This window comes from Mustela nivalis, assembly GCF_964662115.1.
Source record: "Mustela nivalis genome assembly, contig: HAP1_SCAFFOLD_195, whole genome shotgun sequence".
NCBI classification, from domain to species: domain Eukaryota; kingdom Metazoa; phylum Chordata; class Mammalia; order Carnivora; family Mustelidae; genus Mustela; species Mustela nivalis.
Window position 1 is genome coordinate 809,322 of NW_028136437.1, and position 12,373 is coordinate 821,694.

Below are 12,373 nucleotides of genomic sequence, written 5' to 3' on the forward strand. Positions count from 1 at the left end.
ACATTCATTCATCTATTTTACAATTCCATGTGCTTATAACTATGAAGATATGTTAATAACATCCATTCCAATAAGCCACCCTAAATTTATTATCATGAAACAAGACCTCAAGAAAGAGAATTCAAAATCATCCATGTATTTGCAACTTATTGCAATAAAGCCTTTATCAATAGACTTCCCTGTGCACATGGTGGTCAAATTGCTGGTGAAAACCAGCCAGATCTATTACAAGCTTTCTCATGGCTTCTAGGTAACCCAAGTGAGCCTTTATTGATACTGGGAAGGGATAAAGCAGGGAAGGGATAAACAGTGCTATAAGATTTGACTAGACAAAAGTAATGACTCTCATTACAAAGTGAGTATTTTTTTTTTCAAGCTTTAGTTCAGTTTATTTTTCTTGTATAAAACTATGTAGTAGCCACAGCTGGAGCCTGGGTCCTCTGAACAGAGACTCTGGTGTGGGTCTTCACAAGATGGTCCGTGAACTCCTGATAGGGAGACTTGGTGAACACAGTCTCCTTCCAGAGATCAGGGGTGAGATAGCTGTAGGTCTTGGAGATGGCATCGAAAGTAGCCTTGGCAAAGTTCCCTAGGGTGGCAGTGCAGCCCCTGGCCGAGGTGTAGCAGTCGTCAATACCAGCCATCATCAGCAGTTTCTTGGGCACAGGGGCCGAGACAATGCCAGTGCCTCTGGGGGCGGGGATGAGATGCACCAGCACAGAGCCACAGCGGCCAGTCACCTTGCACGGGACAGTGTGGGGCTTGCCGATCTTGTTCCCCCAGTAGCCTCGCCGCACAGGGACAATGGAAAGCTTCGCCAGAATGATGGCTCCGCGGATGGCAGTGGCTACCTCCTTGGAACACTTGACATCCAAACCGACGTGTCCATTGTAATCTCCGATGGCGACAAATGCCTTGAACCTGGTCCGCTGGCCCGCGCGCGTCTGCTTCTGCACAGGCATGATCTTCAAAACCTCGTCCTTGAGGGAGGCTCCCAGGAAGAAGTTGATGATCTCAGACTCCTTGATGGGCAGGGAGAAGAGATAGATCTCCTCCAGGGACTTGATCTTCATGTCTTTGACCAGGCGGCCCAGCTTGGTGATGGGGATCCACTCCTTGTCCGCGGCCTTGCCCCCGCGAGCTCCGCGGCCTCGGCCCCGGCCCGACCACGGCCCCGGCCCGGCCCGGCCCCGGATGCCGCTGCCGAAGCCACCGCGGAAACCGCCGCGGCCTCCCATTCCAGGGCCCCCGGGCCCTCCGGGCCCTCCCGCAGCACCGGCGTCATCCGCCATTTGGTGTTCTCTCGGAGAGGAAACAAAGTGAGTATTTTAAAGCAAAAGAGCCTGTTGGGAATATTGTTTTATAAAATAGTGGTTTTTTTTATTAACTTTTTAAAATTCAATTAGGTAACATATAGTGTACCAATAGTTTCAAATGTAGATTTCAGTTATTCATCCATAGCATATAATAGCTAATGCTCAGTACTTACTGTTATAGCTTCTTGAAAGCAGAATTTTAACCCACTGAGCCACCCAGGCGCCCTTGAAAGCAGAATTTTAGATCACATTTTCTGATTACTTCCATGTCGTACAACACTTTCCTGCTAGCAACCTTCAAAACATACTGTTTGTTAGAGGAATTTCTTTAATAATAAATAAATAGGAATTCATTTAAATTTATAAATATATAAAATAAATAGGAATTTATTTAAATTTATTTAAATATTACACACTGTTTCATTGTTCATAAATAAGGTGATGATATTATAGCCATTAGTTGGTAGCACTGATATATCACTATCTTTTTACTTCTCAGTGCATTCTCTTTACACAAATAGATATATATTTAAAAAAATGTGGATCTGTGGCAAACTTGTAAAAAACCCTATACAGTAAAGTTTATCATTTTAAGTAATCTCAATTATCTTCCTCAATTGTGATAGTATATCCTTCTATCTAGGCCAGATATTGTATGAGGGATTTGAAGAGACATACTTTTCTAAATTTCACTTTTCTCATCTGCAAAATGCTTATCATGATCCTACAAAAAAATACACTTATAATTTTTTGATGAAAATTTATTTATTTATTTTAAGATTTTATTTCTTTATCAGAGAGAGTGGGCGAGAGAGCAAGCACAGGCAGACAGAATGGCAGGCAGAGGTAGAGGGAGAAGCAGGCTCCGGCCGAGCAAGGAGCCAGATGCGGGACTCGATCCCAGGATGCTGGGATCATGACCTGAGCCAAAGGCAGCTGCTTAACCAACTGAGCCACCCAGGCGTCCCTTTTGATGAAAATTTAATCTGTATAAACAATATATTTGCTGTAATGCGTGGTTCATGGAAAACATCTTTTTTAATTATAAGCAGTATTAGAAATTAAGTAAATGTGTCTATAATATTTAAAGTTTTAACACATAATTCCACTGCTTTGCCTTATTTTCTCAAATCTCTTTACCACTTTCACTGACAGAGTCAAATGTACTTTTTCTACTAGTAGCCAGCTCTTTGTCTTTTGTCAGAAAGATGCCCTTGTGAATTATTTATAATAGAGATATTAGCAATAATAATAATAATAATAATAATAATAAATAGCAATGAAAATGTTAAAAAAAAAGTTTTCTTAACTAATTAGGGTTCTTAGACATCAATTAGAGGAACCACCTCGGGCAAGCAAATTAATCTGCAAGACATTCCCAGAATTAACAAGTCAGTCAGATACAGGGTTGTCTGTAGACTGAAAAGAACTAGGTTTGGAAAATAGGTAAGGACAGTGAAAAAAGTGATCAAATTTTTGGGCAAAATAAACTCTTAGGTGTCCTTTCAATGGAGTCCTGTTCATTATGTAGCAGAAACTCTGGAGATTATCTCAATCCATTGGAGTCACCCCGTTTATTAGCTTGCTATTGACAAAGTTATTTACAAACTGTAGAGCAAGAGGTTATAATGGAGAAAACTGATGGTAATGCACAGGATTCTTGTTAACAATAATGCAAGTTAGTGATTTTTCATTAGAAAACATAAATTCTATAACCCAAATTATGGGCCCAGAGCACTTCTGCTGCACAACTCTGCTTATATCCCAAATAACCATGTGAACTAGTTTTAATATCTGCTTCTCTTATTAATTTTTGAATAAAAATTCTTGACACAAGTATTTTATAATTGTGTGATAATCATGAATTTAATTTTTGGAGAACAAAACACACTTTAGCATAACTAGGTTTGTTCACAGAACCAGCCTTGATAACACACTTCTATATGTTAGAAATGATGTAATAAATGTAGAATATTGGGCACTTGTTTGGTATTCTTTGCCATGTTTTGCACTATCTAAAAAGAGATCAGTGAACTTGGACTGGAGTTAGTAGACATGGAAGAAAATAAAATATTACAGAGAAGAATACTCTGTGGTCCACAACCTAAACGGCCTGGGATTCCCATCATTTGGATCCCTGTAGTTTTACAGAAGTCAATTAAATTTTTGTATCTCTGATTAAAGTTGTTTCCCCAGTACTTTTTCAAACATCTCTTGTAAAGTATTGTTTCCCAGAAAAAAAGGGATTTTGCACATGTATCTGCCTTTGTCTCTGGTCATGATCTCAGTCAGGATCCTGGGATCGAGCCCCATATCGGGCTTCCTGCTCATTAGGGAGTATACTTCTCAGTCTCTCTCTGCAGCTACATCCCCCTGCCCCACTCATGCTCTCTCTCTCTCAAATAAATAAATACAATCTTTAATTTTTTAATTAAAAATAAGATAAATAAATTAAAATAAAAAGTCTGGGCTTACTGCCCCATTTAGCTCCTTTTGTTTTTTTGAGTTGTATTTAAAGCAGCATGAGAGAACATGAGGCTCTCAAACTTAAAAAAAAAAAAGGAAAAAATTGAGTTTTGTTAGGATTTAAGATCTTGTCTGCTAGACAAAAACGTTGGCTTTGTTAACATGTGAAAATCAACAAAAGAGAATAAGATCGAATTCTAATAATTTTTGTAGAAATTAAAAATTTCCTCCAACCCAATTACATACAGACCCATTAAGTAAATTCATTCCAATGTCCCAAACCAACCTTTTCTAATAGTAATGCATCTGTGTAAACAGGGTCAACCCAAGGAATAAATAAATATTATTATTTTTTTCCTGTCTCTTCCACAGTCTCATCTGGGTATATTGGTAGCAAGCCAATTATCTATCTTATAAGACATGATATCATAAGGAAGGGTATTCTGTCCATTTGGAACAACTGAAAATCATTGTAATTTTATCTTGGTGCAGTAACTTGAGATGGCACAGTGTGGTTTATGAATATATTTTATTTTTTTTTTTACTGGGAAGAAGAGATTATAGAGATATTGGTTATCCAAGAGAGACTGACAGGTGTTGATAGTTGCCAGGTCAATATCCATCTACTTTTTCCTTTAGTATCAGAAAGCACTGAGGGATTGACAACAAGGAAACTTAAAACAACATCAAATATTTTATTGTCTCTTTTCTAGTTACATTGTAACCATATGACAAAGTATCAGTCGTACAAGATATCATTCTCTTTTACCTCTATCTTTCTGCCAGAAATGTGGGCTTAATAGTGAGAACTCCAACAGCAATTTTTGCAACTGTGAATAAAAAGCCATGAAAACCTCTAAGATAGTTCACTTGACTTTCTTAAGACTCTGAACCAACACCAGAAAACACTCTCTGTAGTCTTCTTGTTAAATGAAAAATATGGTTAAACCACTTTTGACAGTCTACTACCTACAGCAAACTGTAAATCTTAATTGAAATATGTCCTCTCAGCTGTGCTTAAGCAACTGAGTCCTGAGCTTTTCAGGTTTTCAGTCTGAAAGAGTACACCTCGGGTGCTCTGAAAGGGAAGAGAAACGACACCCTGTTCTCCATATAAATTAAAGAAGAGAAATCTGTGCATTTAAGTGGGCCATATAAAATTTATCAAGCAGCTATCTCCTAACTCCTTCCTATCCAAATTACCTGATATGCTCTCCCTACTCCTTTATTCCACGTTACTGCCTTTTCACAACATGTCTTCTGTTATTTCCTTCTTGCAAGCTAGTTTTGATTTCTGCATCTAAAAAAATCAACAATCATTGTGTATTTCAATTCCCATTTTCCTCAAATGCATTGATTCTTCTTATCTATTACTCTTTTCTCATACTCAGTGTCTTTGTCTTTATGGGGTTTGTACTTTGCTTTTCCCCATCCTTTACTTCCATTATATAATCAATCTAATAACTTATTAGAGAAAGTTAAAAATTCCCGCATAGCCACACGTGAACACAAAGTCACTGATTTTTAGCAAACCTATAAGATAGTCAGACATCCATTCAATTTCTTTTTTTTTAAGATTTTATTTATTTATTTGACAGAGAGAGATGACAAGCAGGCAGAGAGGCAGGCAGAGAGAGAGGAGGAAGCAGTCTCCCTGCTGAGCAGAGAGCCTGATTTGGGGCTCGGTCCCAGGACCCTGGGATCATGACCTGAGCCGAAGGCAGTGGCTTAACCCACTGAGCCACCCAGGCGTCCCTCCATTCAATTTCTTAACTGAGTCCCAAATGCATCCTGACTTCTAACCTAAACCTAAGCTCTACTTCTTACACGTTGTTATATGACCAAATTCTTTCAGTTCAGTATTTTGTAACATTTAAATATTAATCAGTTGATGCTTTGTTTGTGTATTTCTATGAAAATAATTTGAATACTGTAGATTTATTGTTATATTTATAGGTTTATAATCAAAGTTTCATCAGTTGAAGTTTTTGGAAATTTCAGATATAATGATTAACCTAAAATGATACAAACCATAAGTGACTCTTAATCTCACAAAACAAACTGAGGGTTGCTGGGGGGAGGGGGTTTGGGAGAAGGGGGTGGGATTATGGACATTGGGGAGGGTATGTGCTTTGGTGAGTGCTGTGAAGTGTGTAAACCTGGTGATTCACAGACCTGTACCCCTGGGGATAAAAATATATGTTTATAAAAAAAAAAAAAAAAAAAAAAAAGAAAGGACCAATACCCAACTTTTGTAGCAACATGGACAGGACTGGAAGAGATTATTATGCTGAGTGAAATAAGTCAAGCAGAGAGAGTCAATTATCATATGGTTTCACTTATTTGTGGAGCATAACAAATGGCGTGGAGGACATGGGGAGTTAGAGAGGAGAAGAGAGTTGGGGGAAATTGGAAGGGGAGGTGAACCATGAGAGACTGTGGACTCTGAAAAACAATCTGAGGGTTTTGAAGGGGTGGGGGGTGGGAGGTTGGGGTACTAGGTGGTGGGTATTATAAAGGGCACGAATTGCATGGAGCACTGGGTGTGGTGAAAAATAATGAATACTGTTATGCTGAAAATAAAAAATAAATTAAAAAAAAAAAAATGATACTGCCTCAAATCCCTCTGATATCAAGGCCCAACACCTGATTATAGCCAAACCTGTGGTGGATAGTTCCATGGGAAATTGCAGTTACTTAACACTGATAGCATCTCATGTTCTCTCTCTCATTTTAGAATGTCTCCAACACAACCTGAAAGTGTAGGAGAGTTAATGTCCTCTGAGGACAGCTCTCAGTGAAGTGGAAATAAGAACCATAGGTAAAATTGTCAGTTTTCAGGTCTTCATGAGGACAACTTAAAGAAGTTTCTCAGGACCTTTCAGTAAAAGCAAGCCTTCATTTTCTATCCACAACAATTATATCAACAATGTACCTCTTTGACAAAGTTGCTTCTTCACTGTATCACTTTCCCATTCTTTTCTACCTTGGATAATCTCCCAGATAAACTAACAGTACTCAAATCCTTTGTCCTACTCTTTGCTCTCAGGATAAATGGAGCCAAAAGACTTAGATTAATATCAAGTTCTGAATGGGATCTTAGAGCTATTTCTGTCCAGATTTTCATAAACATAGGGACCTTTGAATTATCAGGCTATAAATAAGTTCTAAATGGAGGGGGCAAAAGCAAAAAGTAGAAATTTTTATGTTTGATTTTTAATCATGATTAATTGACTATTGATTATTATAAATACTAACATTATAAAAGTGTGGATCTTTGTAAAACAATGTCATATTGTAAGAAAGAAGTTGCATAATCCTTTTGAGAATATTAAACCAAGTGTTCAGGTGCCATCTAATTTCTTGTTTAATCCAGAACTTTGGTGTGCATCATCTTGAGGAATAGGATTTTGAAGTCCAGACAGACTAAGAGAAAACTGATCCAAATGTGTGTGTTTATATTTCTGCTTTTGTTGTAAAAATCAAAGTGTGATTGCTGGTTTAAAATGGTAAAACTAATAATGTTCATGGACTCGATTATAAATTTTCTAATTGTATGGGAAGAATCCAATAAACATAGAATTAATTGATTTGCAAATCCTCAAAGAGCTACAGGATCAGGTAGTGGTATGTTCTGATTCAACAGCATCATAATGCAGCATTTTATATGTGTGGCTAATGGATATTTTCATGAATGTTTGCTAGCTAGTCAGCCAATACAGAGAAATATTAGGTAGCGTAATTACTCACAGTTGTGTTTAATAAAATGAGAGAAAATTATCAAATGACACTAATAATAATAATCCTATAGCAGGCTAAATATTCAATGATAATTACAAGTATTAATCTAGCTTTCTTCCCTGATTATGACTCTGCTCTCCTTTATCATAATGGGAGTAGCAGATTGTCTGCAGTGAATTGTGAAAACGCAGCAGTGACTTTGGCAGTGAAGGCCTCCCATCAATTTTGATAGGTTAAAATGATTCTGGTTGGTCTTGAGCAAATGTGTCATTTTTTTTTTTCTGTGTGTGTCATAAAAGAAAGAAGCAATAGTAAATTCTTGCTGTTATTCCATGGAGCCAATAAAATCATACTGCCAACAAGAGGCTGTTGACACCATAGGTGTAGTTAACTGTCTTGAAATACTACGCCTGGAAATAAAATCCTAATATTTCACATAACCTCTTTTTTTAAAAGAAACAAAACAAAACAACTATACTGCTTACATTTAGGGCCCTGCTGTTGTGTAACTATTTTTGAACATGTCTTCTGTAAGTGTATATATATATATATATATATACATATTTTTCTGTGCAATAAATTCATTTAGAGATAAATTTGGATTGCAAATTATTTTGGGGGAGGCGTGGTATTTGTGGCTAGTCTTACAAGTAAAAAGGACTAAAAGAAAGAAGAAAAACATTTTTTATTACAGCATATTTACATCTGTCCAAAGTACTTATCTACTATAATACTGACTAATGTATAATACTGTACACAAAGAAAGAAGCTAAATGAGTTATAATTCAGTCAGTGTATAGCTGGCCATTTTAAAACTTACCACTGAATCTTTCTGGTATGCAATGTGATATCTGGCAATCTGGTCCAGTTCATTACATCAGGTCATTTGTATGTTCTTATTACCATTTTGATAGCATAGCACATTTTATAACCCAGACATTTTACAATGGAACTATGATGCATGTATTTTCAAAAGTATAGACATACATGAAGCTATGAGGTCAAAAAAGATGAATGTCCGTAGTACCATATAGACTCAACAAATAAAAGTGTCCAAGGGTCTGAGTGTGACTTATGAATATTGTATAAGATTAGGCCAACATGTGGTTTTGATATAAATAATCTGTTCTTAAATTAGAATTACAATCGTTGAGTACAGTGTTGAAAATGGCAGATAGATTTTAGCTATCTTTGCTCACTAGGGAAAATGGAAAAATGTTTAGTTTGGTCAGATTTTCACTTAACTTCTGAAAAATCTTACGTTTGAGAGAACCCTTCTGAAATAAGAATCCTTAAAGACATAACCCCTTTGGCACAAGTTTTCAAGAAACTTGTTTGATGTTGTAGACAGTTCTATGGCACACGTACTGTTCTAGATGTTTCATGCCAATAATATGTAAGCCATACCAAGGCTACATATACATATAGAGATGTTCCTCAGCTTACAAGGGGGCTATGTACAGAGAAACACATAAAAAATTGAAAATGCATTTAATACCCCTAAACAATCAAATATCATAGCTTACCTTAAGCTTATTTAAACATACTCAGAACACTTACATTTGCCTGCATTTGGGCAAAATCATCTTAAGCAAAGCCTATTTTATAACAAAGTATCAAATATCACATGCAATTTATTAAATATTACACTAAAAAAAGAAGAATATATATATTCTATATATATATTCTATATATAGAATGCTTGTAAGAATATCAGGTGTTCACCCCTGTAATCTTCTAGCTGACTGGAAGCTGTGGCTCACTGCCGCTGCCCAGCATCACAAGATGGCACCATATAGAACAAGAGTTTCAGGTGGTAGATGTTGTAAGTTTTACCCAAACTGACAATGGTTTTTGTCATCATATATGTCAAGTAGTTTTCTCAGGTTTATTTTTAGAATATCCTTGTATAATGAATATTTACACTGATATCTAGTATAAAAATCTTGCAATTTAACATTAGAAACATTAAGATATTGAAAATCAATCTATTTCTTTAATTCATTGAAGACATTTTTGGCTTGTTTCCAGTACTTTCTTACTGGTTAAAAAATGAATTTGAAGTAGTCTGGATTTCATTATTATATGGCACTTTCCCTTTGATGAATACAAAGACGATATTCTATATTAGCTATCTGAGAAGAATTTATTTTTTTAATTTTATTTATTTGTAAGAGAGAGAGTGAGAGAGAGCACAAGCAGGGGGAGCAGCAGGATGAGGGAGAAGCAAACTCCCGGCTAAGCAGGGAATCTGTTGCAGAACTGAGTCCCAGGACCCTAAGATCATGACCCGAGCTAAAGGCTCAGGCGTTTAACTGAATGAGCCACCCAGGTGTCCCAATCTGAGAAGAGTTCTGTATGCTATTCCTATTAATATGCAGTTTAAAGTCTAGGTAATTAACTTAATATTTTAGTGGCTATTGCATAGATAGCACTATGTTCCAGGCAGAGAGTAAGAAAGAAATATTAAATCAACCATATTCTATGCATTCTAAATGAAAATAATTAATCGATCATAAAAATCCTTCTATTTATGGAATATCAACTTATAAGCTTTCCTCCATATGAACAATGCCAAATACCAGAATAAAGGGTCATCTAATACAAATAAAGGATAGAATTAAAGAATTCTGGTAAGCCATTTAATTTTGAAAAATGGTGTTCTATTGTTGCTGAGTTGTGGTTTTCCGTTACATAATATCTGATAAGTGTAGAAGTAACATGAGTGTTACGTGAGATGAGAAATGGTATATAATTAAGATATTTTTAAAAGTACAGATAAATACAAATTTGTAAACATAGCATTATGGAGGAGTAAAAATAAATGATAGCTACACACTCTAAAGTGAATAAAACTTGGAAAGCTAATAGAGAAGTAAAACAAGGACAGTGCAAAAAGTATGGTACATTTTTATGAAGTTCAAACAAATTCTGTGAAATCATAGATGGACTTAAAGATACTATTATGTATCAAATATTGTAAAAATTAAGCAAGGAAATAGCAAACATAAAACAACCAAAGCATACAAACTTGGGTAGATACAAGAGGTGTGATCATGTTCTACTTCATAAAGAGATGAGTTAATAGATAAATACAAGTAACTAGACTTTTTAGAAGTTCATAAAACGTTGCCTGTTATTTCTTAGTAATATAAAATATATGGTTTTCTAACAAAAACGTTTATCTTAAAATATTTAAAAATAAATTTTAGGCTACTCCTAAGGTTATATTTACTTTTCCACTGTAGGAAAAGCTGGTTGTTGTAGTTGTATTTGTTTGTTTGTTTTAGTCTCCTCCTAGTTTTTATTATTATAATGTGGAATGAGGAATGTTAGATTGAAAAGTGAATTATTTTATAGACAAAAATCATTACTTGATTCACCTCCTGGTACAGCAGATGGAACTCCTGAAAATATGCCCTTTTGCCTTATGGAAGAGTAACAGTTATGCTTACTTCTGAAACATACTTGGTGGTGGCCCTAAATAGTGACACCATAGTAAACATTTTGAATATTTGCAATTAATTTTTATAGTCATAGGGCTCCAAAAGGCACTGCAGGTATCTTAGCAGGTATTTCAATAAGGCTAAAATTTGCCTGACTGTTTAAAAATATTAGCAAGGCACAAAACATGGCAGAAGTATTGTCCTCAGATATTATTTTTTTCCATATGCTCCTGATTCCAGACATGACAAGTTATTTTTCAAATATTTATTATAAAAGTTTTTATTTATTTATTTGACAGAGATCACAATAAGGCAGAGTCAGGCAGAGAGAGAGAGGAGGAAGCAGGCTCCCTGCTGAGCTGAGAGCCCGATGTGGGCCTCGATCCAAGGATCCTGGAATCATGACCTGAGCCGAAGGCAGATGCTTTAACCTACTGAGCCACCCAGGCTCCCCCATGACAAGTTATTTTGATAGATGTATATACAGTGTATTTTCCAGTTATAAGAAAAATGGTTCTGCTATTTTTAACCTTTTTAAAAATTAAATAATTTTTTCATTGAAATTTTATTTTTTAATGTTTTACTTTTCTTTTCTTTTTTTTTAAAGATTTTATTTATTTATTTGAGAGACAGAGATCACAAGTAGGCAGAGAGGCAGGCAGTGAGAGAGAGAGAGAGAGGGGGAAGCAGGCTCCCTGCGGAGCAGAGAGCCCGATGCGGGGCTCAATCCAAGGACCCTGAGATCATGACCCGAGCTGAAGGCAGCAGCCCAACCCACTGCGCCACCCAGGCGCCCCAATGTTTTACTTTTCAATATACTACTTAGAATATAAAACCTATTCCATTTTGTAAGATGTTTACCATTTAAAAAATGGTAATTTTCTCATTGTGTCTTCCCCTCACATTGCTTTATTTTGAATAAAAAATTTCACAATAAACATAACTGATGCTTTCCTTCTGATGGTCCCTCTGTTGGTCATATTGTATATGAGCCATGACAATTAGTTTTACAAAATTTATTGATGTTTGTTGATATGTTTTATCATAACTAATTTTCCTTCCCTTATCTAGATTCCCCAGCTTTCAGACAGGTGGACACTTCAATAAACCATACCCAAGGGATGTATCAAGTACTTCTTAGACATTCTCTCAGATCCTTGAGGTGTCATTTTGCCTAGGGATTTGCAATAGGTTCTGCCAGAGGCACCACTGTGACAACTGATGTCCATGGTCTATCTCCTGCTAAGCTCAAGAGGTCACTGGTTTCCAAGTTTATCTATACAATTAATGCATACCAGCAAGTTCTTTTTTTTTAATATTAACAAACTTATTTTAAAGTTTATATGGAGAGGCAAAGACTCACAATAGTCAACATAGTGTTGAAGGAGAACAAAGACTGAGGAC

The 12,373-nt window shown here is 36.1% G+C and overlaps 1 pseudogene across 1 annotated transcript; it reads right to left on the minus strand.

Annotated features, from left to right (window-relative positions):
* Window positions 1-362: 362 nt before the first annotated feature.
* On the minus strand, window positions 363-1,308 carry LOC309857015 (small ribosomal subunit protein uS5 pseudogene; annotated as a pseudogene). The gene has a single exon. The product of its transcript is annotated as a small ribosomal subunit protein uS5 pseudogene (transcript).
* Between the last annotated feature and the right edge of the window lie 11,065 nt (window positions 1,309-12,373).